Raw genomic sequence first — 23499 nt, 5'->3', positions numbered from 1 at the left:
TATAATAAAAATAAGACTTATTTCCAATGGGAACTCTGCGAGAAAATATCAACATCAAGAGATGCCATTGATAGAAAAGTTAAAAAACAAGGATTTGTGGGATGAGGTTAAGAAAGAGATGGAGAAACATGCAACAAAGAATAATATTTCAATGCAAGAATTGTCACCCCAAATTATGACATTGGACATATCAGAGTCACACAAATCAGAGCCTTTGACATACTTAAATTTCTACAAGAAAGCATCTCAACCTTCTAAGAGGTCTATGCTGAAAGAAATTAAAAAGGCATGCATAACTGAATTGTGGTGTCAAACCAAGATGACTGATTTTTGAAAAATAAGGAAAAATTTGGGTGAACCAATGACATAAGCAAGTTTTAAAGAAATTGAGAAGGATGAACTTTTCAATGATTATTGGAATAAAGAGCATCCAACTATACTATATGATTTTGGCAGTTGCAATGACAATGATATTGAAAGACAGAAGGACCTCAAGTTTGATGTCAACATTCAAGGTATTCAAGATTCCAAGTCAATCAGGGGTAGACATATTTTTAATCTTAAAATGAGTGACTCTACTAAACAAACGTATGGTAAAGGGGCAACTATGATACACAAAATGGGTTCTGCAGGTATAACGCCCACTAGTGCAAGTGGTGAAGGGATTTGGAATCCAGTTCTAGTACCAGACCCACCCAAAAGAGGAAGTAAACCAATCATTGGACTCTCCGATGGGATTGAAGATAATTCATTTAGAAAGGGCAAAAAACATCATACTTCTGCTTCTAAAGGTCATCCCAACACATTATTTATTAAATCTTCAAATCCAGTTGTAGTTGATCCCACTGGCACTGGCATGGATGAACCTTGTGCAAAAAATAAAAAAGTTATGACAATCACACCTCAAGAAATGTCAACAGTTACTTCACCAATGTATGCACAAGTAGCTTTTGTACAAAACACTGAAAATAGTCCTAAAACGTTAGGATTTGGAATGGGCCATCTTCAATATGTTGGCAATCCTCAAAATACAATTATAGATGGAGTAAGTTTAACTGGAGTTGGAGGAGCATACAACAATACAACTGATAATTCACCTTTCAACCACTTAATAGTGTCAGCAAACCCAGATTTTAGTTTGAACAAGTTTGCACCAAAGTTTGAATAGACAAGCAAAAGAAATAGACAAATTATGAAGACTTTGAAAAGTGATGCAGTTGCTGAATGTCAGGGATCTACTGACAGAATATTTCCAACATATGATCTGAACAATGAAATGTTGAACTTCGTAGCTATTATGCCCCTAGGTAGAGATAATAATCCACCAGAAAATGTAATAAATCGTAATGATGTAAAAGTTACCAATCTTCAAATGGATTTGTCAAAAGTGAAAAATATTGACAAAATCAATATATCAAAAGAGAGCAACAAAATAGTCTACTCTACACTTTTGAAAGTGGAGAGGGAAAACAAAAGGCTTACAAAGCAAATAGAAAAGTTACAGGCAGACCTTGATAATGTAAAGGCCAAGGAGAAAGCAACAGATAATAGGTTCAAAGAATTACAAAATAGGATAAAGAATTCTTCTCCTACAGAGGCAATCATCTAGTAAGAAAAGATGAATGAACAAGTGCAAAATTTGACTAATGAATTGGATGAGTGCCAAAAAAGAATTCAAAATGAAAAAGCCTCTACTGCACAGTTGTTCAAGTCTGTAGAAAGTAGTGCAAAAGTCAATAATAAATTAAAAATTGACCTAGACTCTGCTGTCAAGGAAAATAATAATTTTAAGATTGAATTGGAGAATAAAAAGAAAAAAAGAGGAGTCTAAGGCAAGGATAATTTATAATTTTCAGAAGGAATTGGGGAATGAAAAGAAAAAAGAGGAGTCTAATGCAAACACAATCCACATTTTGAACAAGCAATTGGGGAATATGAAAAAAAAGAGGAGTCAACAGCAAAAACAATCCTTGATTTGAGGAAGGAATTGGAGAATGCAAATAAAATGGAGTCTAGAGCTACTGTAAGCAGTAACATGATCCACCATATGAAGAGAGAATTGGAGAATGCAAAGAAAAAAGAGGAGTCAGCTGCAAAAAAAATCCTGGATTTGAAGAAGGAATTGGAGAATGCGAAGAAAGAGGAGTCTACTCAAACACTCCATGATTTGAAGAAGGAATTGGATAATGCAAAGAAAAAGGAGGAGTCCACTGCAAAGATAATCCATGATTTGAAAAGGGAACTCAAGGATGAGAAGAAAAAAGAGGTAACTACTGCAAACACAATCCAAGATTTGAAGAAGAAATTGGAGGATGAGAGGAAGAGAGCAACTAATTGGCAAAGGCAACTAGAGGAAATATAGAAAAAGAGCGAAAAAGAGATGTCTGAAATGAAGAAAAAGATGGAGAATGTAATTGTACAAAATAGAATGACATATTTTGAAGACCATCATGCGAAGGATACTATAATAAACAAGGTTAAGCTTATTAAACAAGAAAATTGAGACAAAATAATGAAGAACGTTGATAGTTTGTTTGAATGGCTTGATTTAAATAGTAATCTCAGACTTCTCTTTGAAAATGAAAAAAAGATGTTCAGGCTAAAAGAGGAATCTTCAACAATTCCTTAAAAAATCATGCTAAACAAATTTTGAGTAAAGTACAAAGATCCAGTGACAGAGATTTGGCAAACCATGGAATAAACAATCACTTGGATGCCTCTATAATGTCCTTTTCTATCTATCATAGTTGTGAACAAGTAATGGAAATAGATGAAGAACAAATTTATTTCCAAAGACTTGATGACGATGAATCACAACATACTAAACTTGCTAAATATTGGGTTACTAAATCTAGCTAACTTAGAGGGAAAATTCATTGGAAAAGAAGATTACATGAAAAAGTTGCAGAACACCATGATTTTTTATTTAGAAAACTTGCCTGAGGAAACCACTCCGAAAGGAATTGCAAGTTGTATCAAACCACTATCAACAATGAATGCAATTATAGATAAATTCCTCGATTCATGTAAAACTATCTCACTGAAGTATTCATTGTTGATGAGGTTACAAGTATTTAGCTACAACCTCAACGAAATGAAGCTTCTAAACAATACAGAATGGAGGGCCCTAAAGAACTTCATTGGAGCTAGGTCATCTTCTCAAATTATTACTATTGCTATCAATGATAGTCATAGTTGATAGCACTAAGAAGTAACAACTTAGTTACTTGTTGCTCTTTAATTTCAAATTTTAGATTTAATTTCAACTTTATTTAATGTTAATTGTTACAAGAATTAAGAGCCAACATATTAGGATAGTTGGACAGCTAGGCACTAGCATACTATTACTACATAGAGTAGATGGAAAAAAAATTTCTACTCCTACTTGAAAAAATTGTACAATTGGCAATGTGATTGTACACACATAATGTATTATGTAGTAATAATCTGATTATATATACAATTACAAACCGACCTACAAATATTGTTGCTCCCTTGTATCTGCAAAAGGGAATTCAGGGTCATTTCAATTTGACATTTAGTCATTTGCAAAGGGTTGTAATTGTTAAATGTATTATGTTACAGAATGATTTATAATTATAAATTATAATATGTAGTGCCTACCCTCGTTCACATCTTTTCTAGACTTATTGTTATCAGACTATGTAGACTAGTTTTATGTTGATGGTTTAGTGGTGTTGTTTTGACACTATTAGATATTATGATAAGGATTCAGTTGATATATGATGAGATCATTTAGACTTTACATTTCATGTATGTATGATGATCATTACATCGTTTTCAGTTATTAATGATGATTAGTTAGATGGTTTATTATCTCATGTGTTTTATTATGGTTACTTACCCCATACTTGCATGTGTATGGTGTGCGTGTTTTCTTATTATATGGCATTTCTGATGTGGTTAAGGAAGGGAGTCATAGTCACCTGCTTAGTCGGGATCTACACGATGCACCACTTCCTGCCATTGTCTGTTTAGCTTAGCATTATATATTGTATGTACATGCATAGTTTTTCTGCAGGTTGCAGGTACCAGGTATCGACTTCCCTGAATTGCTAGGATGAGCGTACCCTATTATACTATCTCAATGATAAGAGAAGGGAGATAAATTCTCAAGTCCAAATCCCAAACCTAAAAACCATTTTTCCTAGTAAGTTAGGACAAGTATCAAAGTTGAATACCCACCGAATGTGTTAGATGACATATTTTGTGATTTTTAACCCTTTAGATTTATTTTGTATGATTTGTTCTATGATGGGTTTTCATATTTTATCTTGGAGGTCTATGGTGAATTTTCCATTAATTAAGTCTTAATAAATAGATTTAATTAATAAATTATTTATTTGAAAAAATTAATAAAATATCATGATCTTTGATATTTTGATTGTAATTAATTAAATGTGAATTATTGGGGAAAAAGAATTAAATAAAAGAAAACTAGAAATTAAAATTAATAATAATTATAAAATAATAATAAAGTAATAAATAAAATAATAATAATAAAAGTTATAAAAATTATAATGAAAGTTATAAAATTTAAATAGAAATTATTTAAAAGTAAATTGGAGTTATAAGCTTGCATGGGAATTAACATGTGTCAACAACACGGGGGTTAGTGCATCAATTAAGCACAAGGTGTCTACAATTCTATGACTCATCAAAAAAATTTGGAAAAGACCCATGCTTAGTTGGTGACACCTTTGAGCGGTTTCAAGAAGCATTCCAAAGGTTTCTTGAGAGCTCTTCATATTCAGGCATTCATAGAAGCTTAGAGGGAGAGCGTTTTGGAGTACAATTTTGGAGCATTGGAGGACTCGAGAACTTTGAAGAAGGGAGGAGCTTGCTCTATGGATTTTTTTGAGGAAGAGCGATTTAGCATCAGAATCTGGGTAGATTCTTGTGATTTTACTTATGCTATTTTCGCATCATGCATTCCCTGTCTTCTTCGTGTCTTCCATATTTCTTCTAAGGAATTTCTTATGCAATTCTCAATATGGTAGCTAATTTTATTTGAGAATTCTATATGCTTAGATCTGGAATGAAAATGGGGCTAGGGTTTAAATTTGTAGCCAAAACCATCAGATGATTTAATGGATAAATTTGAGATCAAAAGATTATAGAAAAATTCTAAGAATTGAAATTTTGTGTATATATATGTTCATATTTATAAATCTGCATATATATATATATATATATATATGCATTATTTATACATATACGTTTCACCGCAAGCAAATGTTGCATCGCGGATTACATTGGAGGGGTGCGTTTTAATAAAACACAACTTTTTTAAAAAATATATATGATAAATTTTGAATGGACGGGGGGGAAATATATTTCCTCACCCCCGTCGGTGGCCACATTAATACGGACTACGGCCGCAGAGTACTTGCGGTCTGTAGTGTACCTGTGACCGCAGTGTACCTTGTGACCCTCAGGTTTTATATATTGTATCGGCGGTGATAATTATATCACCGTTGGTTTGAAATTACAAAATTTTGATTTTATTTGCAGCGATATCTCATATGATATTTAATTATGAATTTTGATTTCGTTTGCATTGTTATTAGATATTAAATGTTATTATGTATATATATATTTATTTATGTATGTGTATATATATATATAAATATATATATGTATATAAGTATATATGTATATATAATTATTTATAAATGATTATTATAAAGTTCTAATTAATGGATCACTCTTTTAATGATTAAAATATTGATATTGAGCTTGTCAATTATGAAGAGATAATAATAATTAATTTAATTAAACTCAGTTTAATTAAGATTAATTATTAGAATATATAATTGAAGTTTTTGATTCATTGAGAATTTCAATTTTCAAACAATGTCATATGAATCAATTAGAAAATTGAGTCTAATGGAGAAACTTTTATCTATCAAACATACACATGGGTTAGGTAAAACGTGAAACTTCTCCACTTGATATTTATTTGGGAAAACGTAAACTGAGACTATTTAATTCAAATTTGAAAACTTAGCAAAACCAAAACATGTGTTTACATTGTGTATTCTTATGCTATTGTTTTGGGGTTTTGGGTTGACTAGTGTTGACCAGTTTAGGACGTCTACCAGAGGCTTGGGGGTTATGTGATTGTGATGTCATGATGATGTTTTAATCTCGATCTTTATAAACCCAACCATGGTTATGTGATGGAATGCTTTATGTATTGGATGTGAATACTGATTGTTATAGTTGAGATTCTTATGTATGAGACACTTGACTTAACCATTATTTTTGGTCATCGATCAGTTATCCTTGGTTATTTTCTAGTCACCATGATGGGACTGTAATGTGGATTTATTCTTGATGATGTCATGTGGTGACATGTTTGACTCAACCATTTTTGGAGTCTTCGATTAGTATGATTGAGATATATTTTAGTTATTGAGAACCATTGGATACTTTGATTATCAGTGATACTTCAGTTGCCAATAGAGAGCTATTGTGGTCATGATTTTCTATGGATGCTTGCTCATGGAGATTTGATGCTTTTATGCATATTTGAAGATTTTATTTTGGATTATCTTTTGTGATTTTGAGATTTATGATTCCATGAGCATTAGGGTAGGATATCTGCATGTAGTGACGGGAAGTGGCTTGCAATGGGGGCCGGGGCCCTAAGAGGCTACAAGGGTAACTCATTGTAAGTTGGATTAATAAGTGATAACATTCACACCTAATACTAACTGAATGAACCTAAAAAGATAAGAGTTTTTTGTTCTCACCCATGCCTTGAGTGCTTGTATAGGCTAGGATGGGAGTAGTGAGAATGCATGGTTGCGACCTTGCATTCCATAGTATGCCTCATCAGTATGAGAGGACACTAGTGGCCGCATGAGATCTGTATGGACCCGTGGAGTTTAGCTAACTACCAGGGTAACTTGTACGAGATAAATGCGATGACACTTTCCCGCTTGCATAGTAGGTTCCTACATGTCTTTGTGTGCCTCTGGGAAGTAGATGTCAGTTTCGTGATTGAAACCTTTGAGTTAGTATACTTTTAGGATTCCTGGACTATAGAGATTTGTGCTATGTGTTATGGATAGCCTATTTGGGACTTGATATTATCTCCTTAGCATGGTGGGAGTGGACCACTTAGGTACCACGCGGTTGGGTGGTAGTGTATTTTCCACTCTTATCATTTGAGATTCATTGAGGCATCGTGGCTGATGCATCTTTCGTGATGGTGGATATGTATCCTTTTTCATTGATGATTAGCATATGTTAGATGATGTTATCTTATGCTTATATTTGCATGTTAGATTACTTTCTACATATGATGTTGTATATGTTAGGAGTGACATTCCTACTATGTTATTATCGGTGATCTCTTCGGTGATTTGGGATGTTACGCACGGAGGGATGGCTAGAGCCCACGATGGTCTAATGATGCTATTAACGGTTGGGAGGAACCGTGCACTTAGTTTATTTTGTTTGATCTTTATGATGGATGTATATGTCTTCTATGATGATGTATCATGTGTATCATGTGATTATCTTTACTTTGATGTATCATGGATTAGAATAGGATGATGCACCTTATTCTACATATGTATATTCTTTGAGCTTGTCATACCCTGTGACATGTACAGAGGATGATTGAGCATTTGAAATGTAATATTTAAACATTGGACTTATCATTATCATTTCATGTGGTTGTTGTACTAGATGGATTCATGTATGTAATTCAACGTTAAGGGATCTTAAAGAATGTAATCGGTTATGTAAGTTATGTTTACTTTCAGATGGACATTGCCATTGCTTCCGTTATGAAGTACAAGTTATATGTGGTATTTACTTTCATGTTATTTTTATATAAAAAAATGTTACCAAACTTAGTAAAATTCTAGGTTAATTCTTTGGATCCCTTGGCGGGGCATTACATAATACAATTTATTTTTTTAAATAGAGCTTATTCTATTAAATGCATTATGTTACAATTTCTTAAAGAAACTAGAATCAATGAAAATCTAAAAGTAAAAATGTCTAAAAACTAGAATGAATGAAAATCTCAAGCTCAACATGTACTATTGTATTAAAACTAGAATCAATGAAAATCTCAACATGTTTAAAAAATACAATCAATGAAAATCTCAACATGTGTAAACTCTAAAAGTAATAACTAGTTTCAATGAACATCTCAACATGTAAGTTTGTAACAACAACATGTTCAAAAAAAAATTAAGCATCTATAAAAGGACAATGAATGAAGGCTATAAATTAACTTCTACAAACATAATTAATTAGTAGATAGAGTCTTAGATTAGAGCTACTAGCCTACTACTTGACTCACACAAAAGTTAGAACTTGAAGTTGAGAAGCTGCTATAGTTGCCACTCCACCTGGATCGGCGTAGATCACTATCATCAGAATCCTCCTCATTTATTGCATATAACATTTCATTGTTCGTTGTGTTTTCTTCAAATTCACTGTCAGCATTAGTATGCATGCCAAAATCAACATCATCTTCATTGCTTCCAATATCACGACATGAACCATTGCCACCGCCACTATCACTGCCACTGCCACTTGGGTTTGAAATGTTGGCAATCCTTCTTTTTTGACATTGGTTTCTCCAAATGCTAAGAGCCCTACCATAAGGGAAACTATCTACCTCATACCTAGAATTATAGAGCCTCAAACAATTATCCAAAAAAATTTCTAATTTGTTTCTAACCTTTGACTTCAGGAAGCCCAAAGTACTAAAAACTCTCTCATCCTCCACTGAACCCAATATCATTGTCAAACATAAATTGGTAAGCTTGAAATATTCTGGTATTGAATCTCTCAATTGATTGCTCTCACCAAGGTTTTTCCAAAGCTTTTTTAGTGCTCCCTCTTCATTTGGGTTCTCCATAAGGTCATATTGTTCCCTCATTATGTTTGCAAAAGAATATGATTGATCTCTCAATCAAGATTCATCTAAAATTTCATTTATGATTACTTTAGGTTTGCAAAAATGCAGAATCAAAGTCGTCATCCTTCTTTGAAAATTAGTCAGACAGTTTAGAGACCAATATTATGGAAAAATAATTGACATTGCTTTGAGTAGTTCCTCTGGAGGGAATCTATATCTAATTTCTGACAAAAGATTATAGAAAACTCACTTGACAGAGTCAAGCACAAAGTTTTTGATCTTCTTGAAGTCTTCACTTGTAACACGTGAAAGTACCTTCTCTGGTTATGATTCAACTTCACTTCCTACTTTGTTGGGGTTGGAATCAAGGTTCGCGCGGGCATAGTACTGCATTGGTATGTCAACTCCACATACCCTAGAATAAACCTCATCATTTGCACCAATATGTAAAAAGTTCCTAGGATTGTTCAAATCTGTGATTTCTATCCACTTTACAAACTTTGATTCATCTAATGGTAGTAATCAATACAAGTATCCAGGCTATTACATGTCATTTTATGCAACTTATTATATTCTACAATGTACATAGCTCTTTGTTGAACCTTTTTTATAATATTTCTTATGTCCTGTAGCATGGGAAGAATAGCTACTAAAGTTAAGAGTATCTTAACATTAGTTAGACTTGAATATAGCAGAGGGAATCCGTCTCACATAGAGTGGATTAGTCTAAGAAATGATGAATATTTAGAGATTACTTGATGCACTGGTCCATCCAAAGAGATCCATTTGGTATCATTGTCTTTAAGAAGCTTCTTCCCATCAGTAAGTCCTTGAGCAAAGCATTGAAATTTCTAGACTCATTTTGGACTTCAAAAAAATTATTGGTAAATTTCTTTGATTAGAGATTCCACTTTACTTACACAACCAAAATCGTCGACAATTCCAAAAGCTAGATTCATTCAATGTGCAATGCAATGAATGAGAATAGAGTAGGGTACCAAATCATTCTTGATCTTTTTGCAAAGATTGCCTTTATGACCTTGCATAACTAAAGCTCCATCCACTCCAACATACATCAACTTTTTGGCAATCTCCATGTTACCCAAACCTCCACATTTAATTAGAGTAGTCTTTAATAATTCATATAAATTTTTAGCTATCATACTACAATTCAATTTAGCAACAGATAGTAGAAAGGGTTGACAACAAAGATCGTTTATAGTATAAACATGCATGCACACCCAAGAAGTATTATCAATTGCTATAACTTCATCTAGAGACAATGCAATGAAATTTGAGTGTTTTATTTTTTCCTTCATATCTTCTTTTTTAGCCCATTCCCACCAGCTATTTACTGACAAGTGACTGTTCGGATAGTTTCAAAGTTTGAAAAAGTGCAATAAGGCAGTAATTGAAGGGTAGTTTATCATAGGATGTCCTCTACTCAAAATATAAAAGACCACACTTAATTGAACTACTTTTCTCATATTTTTCACTTCCATTGCTTTCCCAATGAAATCTTCAATGGAACCTTTTACTACATAACGCTTCTCCAATAATTGCTGATGTAACTCATATATTTCAGCATTCTTGATATGCAGACAGTTGTCCTTTGTTTTCCAAGTTAGTATAGATTTTTCAACTCCATCTATAGTTTTTTTTTTGTAAACATTACCGACATGCTTTTCTATGGTATCAAGTTTAAGTTGCAGCCTCTTCTCCTTCTTTGTTATATCTATGCAGATCTTAGATTTGCATTCTATAGGAGGCTCATCATCAATTGGATTGGCCATTGGTTCAATGAACCAGTGCTTTTCCACCCATTGTAACTAAAAATTCCTATTGGACAGATCCTAATGAGATCAATCTTTCTTTAATTCCAATTTTCTTTTCCCCTTTTGTGCATGAACATGATTTATGGAATCACTTTTGGTTTTCTCACCTGATTGGTCTGAGACCGAGTCCAACTCTATAATATCAACTTGTGACTCCCTACGTAAATCATGTTCAAGTTTGTCCTTGACTGAGATATTAGGTTCACTAATTTGAACTTCTTCAATATGGTCTGAGTCTCCAACTTGTCATGAATCTCCTTTTTCAATAAGCACTGGAGATCTAACTTGTGAATCTTGTAGGTTGCCAACATTTCCACTAGCAAAATATGCTACTATGGTTCTATAGTTTGGTAATGGTGGCCTCTCTTCACTTTCAGCAATCCTACTAGAACCCCTGTTAACCCTCTCGTTTGACATTGCAAGCCGATAAAGGCTGCAAAAAATAAATCAACTTAGTTGTTGAAAAAAAGACTCAAATAATGATGGCTCAAAGACTATGAACAGTGACAGTAGACATCTTAGACTACATATAATAACAAGAATATGATTCATTCTCCAAAAAAGGGTACTACTACTACAGTACTACAGTCTATGGTACTACCCAATATAATTCACAAACCTATAGGCTATCTTAGCATGTGAGATCTCTAGTCACCAATGGACACTGGACAGTAAAACTAAAAAAATAACTAGTACCACTGTACTAATATGGTAATACCACTATCAACATTAAAAAAATTAAAAATCAATTTCCTTTTACAAAAACCAGGGTCCACAAGTCAATGGGCAATGCACTCAACACTTTGAAACTTCGGCAGTAATAAGAAATGCTAGTCTCCAAACCAAAAAAGAGTAAATTATGTAGAATAATAATATCTTATAGTACAATCTAGGTTGGTGAATTACGTGGGATTAACAAGCAAGAATGTCAAATGTAGCGTGAAATGCACCTTCCTATGCAAGCCCACAGTAGGAAACAGTTGGCCAAATGGGGCTGGTGGTTGACACACGTTGGGAAAATGGTAGGTGACACCCAACCCAAGTAAAAATTATTTGGTTGTAGTAATGGTGAAAGAACGTGGGCCAATAAGAAACAACATGCAAAGGATGGAAAAATGTTTGAAATAAATGTATCCAAAATGTATATTGCATTGGTGTTTGGACCAATATTTTTGACCAATCATGTGATAACTAATGGGTGACTACCATGGGTGTTGGACCAAATCTAATAAATATTCGGCAACGTGGTTGACCTACATTGCATGCACTATTCACCAAATGAAGATTGACCCATGAGACAGGATTGCCAAATGGCAAAGATTTGTCGCTAAAGTAATCTCTGCTAACCTTGGGATCTTTTGCATTTCCATCACTTTTTGCAACTTCATAGAGTTTTGGAACTTCAAAATTTTTTGCATCCTCAAAATTTATTGGCATATCCATACTTATTGAAACATCAACACTTGGAAGAATTTCTTCATTGAATGGGAACACAAACTCCTCTTGATCATCGTCATCATTTTGTCCTCCTGCAGATTTATCGCGTAATTCAAGCACCATTGCACTAAACTACAAAGATTGTTCCTCTAATTTTGGGAGGCTAATCCAAAACATAATTGTGCCCATATCCATTTTCACTTGGTCCCATACTTGTAATACCATTATTCTCATTATTGATGTTATTGTAAAGGCCAAAATTCCTGCTTTGACTTTGAGAATAATTATTTTGGGCAGCAAGTTGTCTTGGATGATTGCCTTGGTTTCTTGAGGAATTCAACTTTATTCTCAGAAGTTCATTAGATAAAAGATACATCATCTCCTTTATGGACTTAAACTCGCTAGCCAAATTATTTTTTGCTTTAGCAGATGCAGCTGCCTTCTGCTCAAAGAAAGTAATTTTTTGAAACTAATACCTTGAATATGTAATTGTTGGCATTGGAGTAGCAGTAACCTGCTTCATGAATGCAATAGCCTCTTTGAAGACTTTTTCAATGGTATCAATGTCTTTGGGTGGGAGCCTTCTGAGAAAAATAGAAGTTAATGAATCCATTATTCCAAAATAGACCTGGATGGCAGCCTCTTATGGTACAGTGTATGAAAACTCCATTCCTTGATACATCCTATAGAAGCAATGACTAAACTATGAAATAGTCTCATGGGGATACCTCTTAATTAAGATGAATTGATGATGTAGGATAGCTGGATCGATATAGATCTTGAATTGTTCCAGAAACTTTCTCTCAAAAGAGTTCCAATCACTTATTGATGTTGGTGGTAGATTGAGGTACCAATTGAATACCATTTCCCCCAAAGTGTAAGGAAAAAGGTGGCATACTACATCCATATGCTGAATCTAGTTTCGATTCCAAATCTCCTTGAAAATTTTAATATGATCTTCTGCTATTCATGATTCTCCATAGATGAACCATGGGCAAAAATTTTCAGAATTTTCTGGCAAGTCATGTAATGAACCAGTTAGATTCAAAGGTGAACTATGGGCCTTGAAGAAAGACATGGTGCATAATGATAGGAATGTGTGAAGTAGAATGTAGAGAGGATGATGATGATGGAATTTGTAATGCAAATGGGTAGAGTTCTTGGTATCTCTTTATCACTATGATGCTTGTGAAAGAAATTGAGTTCTAGGAACTTGTGTTTACTTTGGAAAAGTGCACCTTTGAAGAAGCACACTTTCTCAAAATAGTGCACCTATTGAAAATTCACAGACTAAGATTTTTATTTTTTTATTTTTTCAAAATTGTAGAAATTTCAAATAACAAGTTGGGTTTTTTGAGCCGAATGGTTTTCCAACCCTCCTTCTAGTGCCACTTCTGTTGAGCTGTTGTTTTGCACAATGTTTAATGACAAGAATCCTTTTGAACTCCTCTCTTGAAAAGATAATCCAAGGATCAACTCCAAGCTTCTAGGTGATCTTGCAACCTACTAGAATCCACTTAGTTGAAGATAAATTTGAATTTTCATGAGGAGGCCTTTGCTGGTTCAAACCAATTTTGGATCAACTGATCAATCTACTTGTTGTTTCAAAATCAACCACAAAAGAGATATATTTTTGGTATTTTATATTTTTTGATGATTGCAATCTAACAATGCAACTATATGAATTCCTAAATTAACCAGGGGTTAGCAAAGCAAATAAAAAAGATAAGGTGACAAGAAGTTTAAGAAAATAACATGAAATTAAATCCTAATGGATATAAGCTATGGAAACAACACATCTGCGCGTTAAGCTTTTGAAAAGATCAGTGGGTAAGTAGTGAAAATAGGAGCAACACTTCCTTAATTCCACCGATGCAATCATCAATGGGAATTCAGTAACCATAAGATGTTTCACTTTTCATCAAATTGCAAGGCCATGGAAAGTGCACTCATGCAAGATGAAAAGCTATGTAGGAACAAAATGGGTGATCTCTTCTCGAACTAGATACATCAGTGGAATTTGTAAACACGTAGCAAACACCAAAATTAAAAAATCACACAACTAGAAATAATGCAATAAACTTTTGGCTCAATTACATTCCATGAACATACATCCACAAAATATAACACACTTAGGCAAGATTCACTACATTCCAAATGTGAGCACCAAAAGCATATATTATTGTAAAATAATGACAATGACCTTGATAACATATTACATTCCTATATTTATAAGAAATCTTCTCCTCAATTTGAGTTGAGAGTGAGAGATATCTTTATGCAATCATATGCTTCTAAACTAATAAAACAAATTTTTTTATGTACAAACTGACTATCTAACTAGTGCTAAGCAGGACTCCATCCATTTTATATCATTAATTGGATGCATGAGCCTTCACATGTCATAAAACAAAGAAATCATGAGAGAAAAAGAAGAAGAGAGCCTTTAGTTGATGTAGGAGTGTGTGGAAGTGTCAAAAATAGAAGTTCAACCTTCACTAGGTGTTTGTTAGAGTTAAACTACTATCAAAATGCCTTTTCAATGCATGGAAAGCTCTAATTTTGGAACTAGTAGTTAACTGTCAATGCACCACTAGAGAAGTGCACCAATGCACCTCTAACTTCCTCAAAATCTTCCATTAAATTACTAGAAAAGTGCACTTGGCGCACCTACACACTTGGCGTACCTTTGAATTCCTCAAAATCTTCCATGACATTACTGGAAAAGCACACCTATGCACCTGTGCACCTGGCACACCAATGCACCTAACACACCTACACACCTAGTGCACCTCAAAATTCCTCAAAATATTTCATGAAATTAGTGGAAAATAACTCCTTGTGCACTTGGCACACCTGCATAGTAGTGCACCTCGGAAGCTCAATTCGCCAAAAAATCAAAGTTCTCAATTTTGAAAACGATTTCTGGGTTTTTCTCAGACGAGGTCTATAAGCACTCTAGTGTACATATTTTGCCCCTTTTTGATGACTTATACTCTCTTTATAACCAAAAAATTTCATACATTTGAACGCCTTCTACTTCTTCTATCTAAAATCCCAAGGCACCCATGTTGAATCTTGTCATTAATAATTGCATAAGATGAGGAACCCATTCTGGTTCATGTGTCCAACCTCAATATCTTTGATCATTTTCTTCTCTCCAACTACACCATCCTTCCTCGTGAGAGACTAGGTGATCCAGACTATCCAAAATGATCAAATGCTTGAAACTTTTCATAAGATTTTTTAGGCATTTTTAATTGGATTTTTCAGAGGTCTTCTGCTCAAAATTTCAAGTTGAAACTTTCATTGGTCCCTAAAATTGGGCAGTTGAAGGCTCATTTTAGGGACTAAAATGAGATTTTTAGTTCTTCTTTTCAATGGTGTAAAAAATTTTGAATTTCGTGTTCTAGGTCAAAAGTTATGAACCCAACAAGTTAAGGATGCCTTTTTTATCTGCATAAAGAAGCAAATATTAGTCCAAAGAGTTGAAAATAAAACCTTAAACAAACCCTAATTATGACATAAAAGACTGAGAACGCAAAAAAAATCATAAAACACACAAAAACCTCATTCAAACCATGAAAAGAAAAAAATAGAGCGCACTTGGCACACTTTATCCCTTATCAAACTCTTAAACTATGAGAGTGGGCACTAGCACACCTCATGGGGTGTGCCTGGTGTACATCCCCCATTTATCATTTTCAATGCATGAGGAGTACAAAGGCATGCAACCTTTAAAGTTTTTTGAATTTTTAGTTTTTTAGGTTTTACATTGTAAAAGGTTTTTTATGTGTTGTGTGTAGGTGACAGAGGGCAGAGCAAGTACATTAGTGCACCTCTTGAAGGTGTGTAGTTGCGCACTTCCAAGAGGGAAGTTCTTTTCCTCTTTGACTTAGTACACTAGCACACCTTGTGAGGTGCGCTAGGCGCACTAATGCGTATCTTAGATATGCAAACATGACTTTCTCTTCTAGAATCCTGGTTTTGGAATCTGGGTTCTCAGGTAGAGACCCAGATTAGCTAGAGACATTAGGTAAAACCCCTAAAAAAGACTGGGACCATAGACTAGGTATCCAGAAAGCTAAAAACTAAAGTAAGGGGTCCCCATTTCTCAACTAAATGGGGCATGCATTGTGAAATCACAACAACTATCGGTGCAACCAAACACTTTGTTGACATGCGCGAGGGATAACTTGGTATCATGGAAATCTCTACTTACCCTAAGATGATTAATGTCCTCATGAGTCAAAATCATAATGCCATTCCTTTTAGACTTCAAATTGAGGTAGCATAGGTGGATTATTAAATCTAATGGCCATCAAATTTCCTCTTTTTATTTACTCTCCAAGGTGATGGAAGTCCTCACAATTTTCATATTGAGGACCCAATGTTGAATTGACACCTAAATTGGCTAGCCGATCTGCCACTCTATTCGCTTCCCTGAAGCAATGTGAAACTTTCAAATCCTCAAAGTCCAGAAGAAACTCCTTGATTTTTCGTATTCTTTGGTCCAAATGTCATGCCTCCATCTTTCCTTTCTTAATGCTAATGATAATGATTTCTGAGTCTCCTTCCAAATGTATATGTAGACATCCAATTTTAAATCCTAACCCCAAAGCTTCCTTGGTAGCAAAACATTCTGCAATGTTATTTGTACCATTTGACAATCATTTGGTTGCAAACACAATTATGTTGCCTTTGTGATCTCTTGCCAAACATCCACACCCTGATATACCTGGGTTACCCTTTGCTGCCCCATCAAAATTAATTTTTATCCATCCCTCCTCTAGAGGTATCCATAACACCTTCTCCCTTTTCGAGATTGGATTAACCCCAATACACCTATGAACGAAAAATATGGTTTGTATTATTATTGCAATATGAATGATGATATATACTATTCGAGACATAAAATACCATTTTATGATTTATAGGTATTATGCACTAAACTATGAATGATCTTTTGTGTACCATATCAATGAATGTAATGTTCTTTCAATACCATATAGTAGATTTAAATTTATCATTATTTTCAAACATCTAATATTCATAATACCACTACTACTTTCAAATTTATAATATTGTTGTCCCAAGAGAAAGATAAAAATAGTTCATAAATAAATTTTCTTTTTATTCCAAATGATGAACACAAATGTACAAGATGTTAAGAAATAGCCATCTGGAGCATATAAAATACAAGCATAATCTCATAAGAGGAGTTACTTGTATTATGATCAATACAAAGAGGAAATAAGTCCTTATTGTTTCATACGATGAACACAATGCTCAAAAGAAATATTACAACCTATAATACCTATGCATGCTCAAACACTAATAGATTTCCTAAATCAACAAACTTGTAGTCCAATAGAAACATATACACAAAAGCACGAGAGTGAAAATGAAAATGAAAATACATGTGCATGAACAAGTACAATAAATTTTTAAAGACTACAAAGAAATTTAGAAAAATTAATGATACATTATCAATATTATATAAATGTAACATATGTAATGAACACTACTCTAGTATACTTGCATGTTCAACAACCAATCATTCTACTTGTAAAAGATGCATTTCTAAGAAATGAATGGATCAATTTTTCCATAACTAAGAATATGGGCCCATCTGAATAACCCTTAGTCTTACAAAACTCACTCAAGTAGAATATATGCTCATTGCATGTGTCAATTTGATATTTCAAGTTACCCACATTTATGGGGGACAATACAAATATAATGGTCACACAATTATTTTCTCCCAAGATATGAAAACAAAGGCAAAACTTCTTCCATGAAGAGTTGAAGAGCTTGATGTATTAATAGTTATATTTAGTGGTGAAATGGAAGCACTGAATAAGGCATGTAAATATAAGACTTCCACATTCCATTAACATCCAAATGCAATAGAAGGAAGGGCTTCCAAACATAACTCTAAATATAACCCAAGTTAGATTAGTGAAACCCAAATGGATGAAGGGATGTAAATACTAAAACCAAATTATATCAAGGAAGTATGCAAGAAAGTCCTCTATCATGCAATTTAAATTAATTAAAAATATGTAATTTTAAATGAGAAAATGAACCAAGTGCTCTACTAAGAAGTGTAAGATAGACCTAGATGCTAAATATATGAAATCAACTCAATTAAGATATGAAAATAGGTCTAAATAAAATATGAAATAAGTGATAAAGTTCTTACCTTTAAATGTGCAAAGGGAATATGTCATTTCTCTCCATAAAAATCATGGATATGAACTTGTGACTGAACTTTCAATTGTGAATTCATGATCACAATAGAAGATCCAAAAAATGTTATTTTTCTCAAACCTCTAGGAATAGGTCAACTTGGTGGTAAAGTATCCAAATATTTTATGGGAATATGGACATATTCCTGGAACACAGTAGTAAAGTTAACCAAACTTCTTTAGAAAGGTCTCAATGAATAGTTTTTGGATCTATAACCGCAATTTTTATATCCTCCTCATGCACACATTAAAACTTGGTTTTTGTATTGATTTGATGAGGGTCTGCCTTGGTCAAGCCCTAGATTGAGGAATCAACCTTGAAATTGAAATGTAAAACATGAAATGAAAGAAAGATAAATTTAAATATTCACCTTGCTTGAATAAAACCCTTATCAATAAGGACTTTGTAATGCTCGTGTCTTGTCAATGTTAAATTTTAAATGAAGGATGTAGGAAATCTCCACAATTGCAATGGATCTACCAAAACTACATGATGGATTCATGGATGTAAATGTGCATCAATGAAAAAGATGATAAATGTCTCATTGTAGATCTCCTCCTTTGATGGACAACAAAATGATAGAATTAAAGAGGAAATTATCACAAAGGATCCTTGAATCTTGAATTATTGATACAAATATGGTTATTTGAATGCTTTAGTTCTTTAAAGTCTGTCTAGGCTTTCTTTTATACTAGTTTTTGGGTGCGAAAACAAAGCAAGATGACTAGGTCACTCAATTTTTGAATTCACAACCTTGAGACTAAACTAACCTTGGGACCCAAAGTCCTCAAGAAATAGGTCAATCAAGGTTGACCTATGCTAATAGGTCAACCTAGTTCAACCTATTCTAGGGTTGGCCCACAAGGAGATCACCCCCAAGGTCTTAGAAACTACATAGCTAAAAAGACAAGAAATAAGCAAGATAAGAAAAAGAATTGATTGAGCATAAATCCATCTGTGGTCCATAAGGTTACTAAAGGACATGAGATAAAAGGTCTTAAATGATAGGTGCTTCCATTTTAAGATGGCATAAGTTAAAGGAATTAATACACATGCAAAATATTACAATTTGTACGTTTGTAGAAGTCATTTTGAAAATGCACTACCATATAAAATAGAAATGTCAAGTATGTACAACTACTTCTACAATGTTTATACTAATTAAATTATTTTATTTTATTCTTTAAGAAGTAATAGTTACTAACAATAGTCAACTAGTACATTTTATCATCTATAACAATAAAGGTTATCGTTGCTTCTAAAAACAAATACATATTTTTTCTTTACACACTAGTGTCTATTAAATATTTAGAAAAAAATAATTATTTATTTGTTTCAATGAATTTAAATACAAGAAAAAATGGACATGACTTACATAAAAAGGGGAGTAAGACACACTTTAACAACCTTGATTGCTCAACATTGGATGTCTTGGCACACAACCATAAAAGGCCTTTAACTAGAAACATCATTACCTTTTGCTCAAAACTCCAAAATGAAAATACCATCCATACAACATTATAAGGGAAATAATGAAAATATCACATACTATTATTTACAAAATTACTAATTCAGGTATGCAGAACTTTCGCATTTATCATACTAATAAATAAATAGTATTCTCACTTTTATCATCTATTAGCTACTATAATGAATCAACTGCTACATTTTATCTTCTCTACATCACATCACAAAAAGAAAAGAAAAGGAGATAACTAATGTTTAATTTCCTTCTCAAAATAAACTATGTCTATTTTCATTACATAGTAAATCTAAATGTGTAATGCAAATAACAAGCCTATAAATTGAAGGTAGTCTTCTACATTGGCTACTTCAACAACTCTAACACATTCTAAAGGGGATTGGATCATAAAAAATATGCATAAAGTTAAATGACAAGGCACCACCTTTGTAGCTAGCTCTCTAGTCAAATCCATATTACAACTTGGGATAGAACCATCATACTCTAGTCATATTCATATTACAACTTAAATATCTCCTAGAAATTTACAAAACAAATAAATCTAATTAAATTTATTCAATTTTAATGTAGGTAAATTTGGAGACAACTTACAAAAAAAGGAAACAACACACACCAAAAGAACTTAGCTCTCCCACAATTCAGCATTAATTTAAAAGGTCTCACAAGTACAACAATCTTCCAAAGTGAAAAGAATACAACAAATTCTCATATAGCCAATGTTCTCTTTTCACCACTATATTGATCAAGAAAAAGAGAAATATTAGTTTTAGTTTTCTTCTTGAACAAATTCAATCATATTCTCCCACCATGTTAACGTCTCCTCAATTTTACAAATGTATTATTTATAATTTGTTATATTAATTTTCAAAATAGGCCAATTTGGAGGCAACTTACAAAAAGAAGGGAATAAAAAACACTCTAACAAATGTTGCTTGATCACCATTAGATGCCAAAAGAAAGGGCCTCACCTTTATAGTAATCTTCTTGTTAGCCATACAAGGCCTTGAGATACAACAACCTTTCTCTTTTGATGATTCTCCAAGATGCAAAAATAATCCATACAACATTAAAAGAAAAATTGAAGCAGATTTCTTCTTAAAATACCTAGTTTAGATAGACAAAGCTATTAAACTTATCATACTAATAAATCCTTAATATTTACAAATATTCAAATTCTAATTTGTTTCCTTGTGTGTCAATGAAGGAATAAATAGATATGAGTTATAACAAATTGACTCTATCTCAAAAATTCCATCTAAATTATTCACAAACAAAGGGTGCAAAATGAAAGATTAACTATTACAATATTTCCTATAAGTATGGTTCACCAAGTCATCCCACATGCTCAAAAGCTTATGTTTTGGAAATGTGTACACTTAAAAATGGTTATGTTTTTGATAAGGTAAACAGGTTTTAAGGGGTCCTGAAACCCATAAGTTTAACAACAAGAAAGGCTGAAAATAAGCGAAAAAATGCCCAACCAAAACATAAGCCTTACGGCTGAAAATAAGCCCAAAGGCCCAGCCCGAAACAACTGCCCACTAAAAAGGCCAGAGAACCAACCAGAAAAATAGAGACCAGACAAAAAGCCAAAGCCAGGAGAAACAAAAACCAAAGGATAGAGACCCAACCTAGCAGACTACTTCTCCATCTCGATCATGGTCTGGGCAGCTTTGGCGCACTCTTGTTGCTCTTCTGCCTTATGATCCTGGGCGTTCGTCAAATCCTGCTCCATAGTGCTGTCCTTGGCTTTATCCACATCCAGCCTATCTTTGTCTCTGTTCTATTTATCATCTTCCTCCATCTGGTTCCTGTCTTTGAGATTTTCCAAGAGAGAGAGGATGTTGTCGTTGATCGAAGCGAGGAGGGAGATCATTTGACTTGCCAGGTTGTGATTGTAGTTCTCAATATTTTTTACTCTCCTCTCCATCAGAGTCTCCCAGTTGTTCCGGTCGCCTTGGCTATCTGCACCTGTCTTGCTCTTGATTTTTTCCATTTGGGAAACCCTATCTCTGACATCCACAAGCTCATGGAAAAGCCATTTAATTGATCTGAAGTTGTCGATCATGCTATTGCGGGCATTGTTCAACAGATTCATGCCCGTTTCTCTTGCATTATCAGAAATAGCCACCATAGCCGGGTCAATTAGCTCATTGAGTCTAGGCTTCTCGAGGTCGTCCACCAGGAGTTGGGGGTTCATCGCCTCTCTGTAGATTCCCATAGTGGCCGTTCTCACATTGAAGTTCTTCCAAGCCTTCCTTCTGTTATTAACTTGCACTTCCCCCTCAATCTATCCAGAGTTGTCATTTTCCTCCAAAGGAGGCTGAGGATGTATAGGGGAGAGGGGAATGGGCAAAGAATCCTTTCCCTGACTACTGGAGCGCTCCATGCTCTCTCCCTCCCTCTTCTGTCTTTTTCTCAGTTTCTCCTCATCCAGCTCCTCCTTCGAAACCTTGTCAGAATCATCAGTATCCATTTCCTCCTCCACCTCAGCAGAGCCAGTTTTAGCTGGGGTATGACCTCTAGGGCTCTTTCTGATGGGTAATTTGATAGAGGGGTAATCCTTCTTATGGCTTTTAGTCTTCTTACCTGAATGCTCAAAAACCTCATCAGAGCTGATGCTCTCAACATCGTCAAAATCTGAGGAAAAACTGGAGCTGCTCTTGTCAACATCCGCCCCCTGGATAGGGTTTTTGCTAATGGTTTGAGCGTGGAAATGCTCATGAATCAGAAGCAGAAGACCCTCATGCAGTGCCGGGTTGACGGTAGCTTTCTTTTTAAAACTAGAAATGGCCTTGTTCATCGAGTTAAAAAGATAATACAAGAAGGAGATCTTACTACCATGGCGAAAATGATTCAGAATCACAAAATGGTGAGTCCTAACCCTATCAAACCTGGGGTCTAGGGTTATATATTCAATGACAGCATAGAGAACATACCTCCAGAGCTTCTTTATAGTATTCGTTACAAAAAATGTCTCTTTCTTGCCCAGCTTGTTCAGCTCTTCAGTGTTTTTCACAAAATCCTTGATTGCATTAGAAGACATCTTCTTGTCTCTGAAGAATTTATGCCCCTCCATCGGAATCCCCGTGACTTCAGCAACCACATCCTCAGTAATTTGAAAGTAGACCCCGTTCACCTTATTGACCATGCTGTTAGTGATCTCAGGATCCGAGCCATGAAGTTTCTCGAAGAAATTAGTAACCCCACCCTTTTCCAGCTCTCTCCAAACTTTGGCCTTGTTCTTCCACTTCTGAACTTCCCCCACCGGCTCCTTTCTGCTCCTCTCACCCGTCATGTTTACCTGATCAACTTCCACAATTCTCATGAACTCTGAACTGTGCAAGTTATTTGCATTCGAAAAAATGGTGATGTTTCTTTTATGATACCCGTGAATATACCCCTTTCTGAAAATAATGGTATCATCCTTTTGAACGTGTCGAAATGTCAGAGGAAACCCCTTTTGCTGGTGAAAATCACGATGCCAATAATGGCACTTACCATTCATTAAGCAATCTTTATTATCCATAATTGCATTGGATTTGAGCCGTCCTTCCCAAGATTTTATCTTGGTCGATGAG

Source organism: Cupressus sempervirens, chromosome 5, assembly GCF_028749045.1.
Source record: "Cupressus sempervirens isolate cs-2001-9-10 chromosome 5, ASM2874904v1, whole genome shotgun sequence".
NCBI classification, from domain to species: Eukaryota; Viridiplantae; Streptophyta; class Pinopsida; order Cupressales; family Cupressaceae; genus Cupressus; species Cupressus sempervirens.
This window is presented reverse-complemented; position numbering follows the sequence as displayed.